Consider the following 559-nt stretch of genomic DNA (forward strand, 5'->3'; position numbering starts at 1 on the left):
CCCCCCCCTTCCCCTGAGGGGTGCAGGGCCCTTTTTTGGGGGGGGGGATCCAGGAGTTTGGTGACCCCCCAGAGGGGACCCAAACCCCCACCCAACGACCCCCCAAGACCCCCCCGGGACCCCCAGACCTGGCAGGGGTGGGGAAGCGGCTCAGGACAGAGACAGCCCTGCCCCCACTGAGCCCCCCCAGCTGCAGGAGCTGCCGAGCGAAAACATCCCCGACGGTCTGAGCCTGAATGGGGGGGGGGAAATGGGGTCAGGGGGGGCCCCAAAATATCCACAGACCCCACATACACCCCTCTGAACACATCCTGGATGGTCTGAGCCTGGAGAGGGGGAAATGGGGTCAGGGGGGACCCCAAAATATCCACAGACCCCAAATACACCCCCCTGAACACATCCTGGATGGTCTGAGACTGGAGGGGGGAAAATGGGGTCAGGGGGGCCCCAAAATATTCACAGACCCCAAATACACCCCTCTGAACACGTCCTGGAATGTTTGAACCTGGAGAGGGGGGAAATGGGGTTGGGGGGAACCCCAAAATATCCACACCCCTCA

The 559-nt window shown here is 62.6% G+C and overlaps 1 long non-coding RNA gene across 1 annotated transcript in view; it reads right to left on the reverse strand.

Annotated features, from left to right (window-relative positions):
• The window catches only part of LOC113942674, a 1,062-nt gene extending 573 nt beyond the window's left edge, over positions 1-489 (reverse strand). Inside the window, exon 1 of the long non-coding RNA XR_003525999.1 lies at positions 129-489. This is a non-coding gene — a long non-coding RNA (uncharacterized LOC113942674). The remainder of the gene's footprint in view (positions 1-128) is intronic.
• Between the last annotated feature and the right edge of the window lie 70 nt (positions 490-559).

This window comes from Corapipo altera, unplaced genomic scaffold (assembly GCF_003945725.1).
Source record: "Corapipo altera isolate COAL_440 unplaced genomic scaffold, ASM394572v1 55755, whole genome shotgun sequence".
NCBI classification, from domain to species: Eukaryota; Metazoa; Chordata; class Aves; order Passeriformes; family Pipridae; genus Corapipo; species Corapipo altera.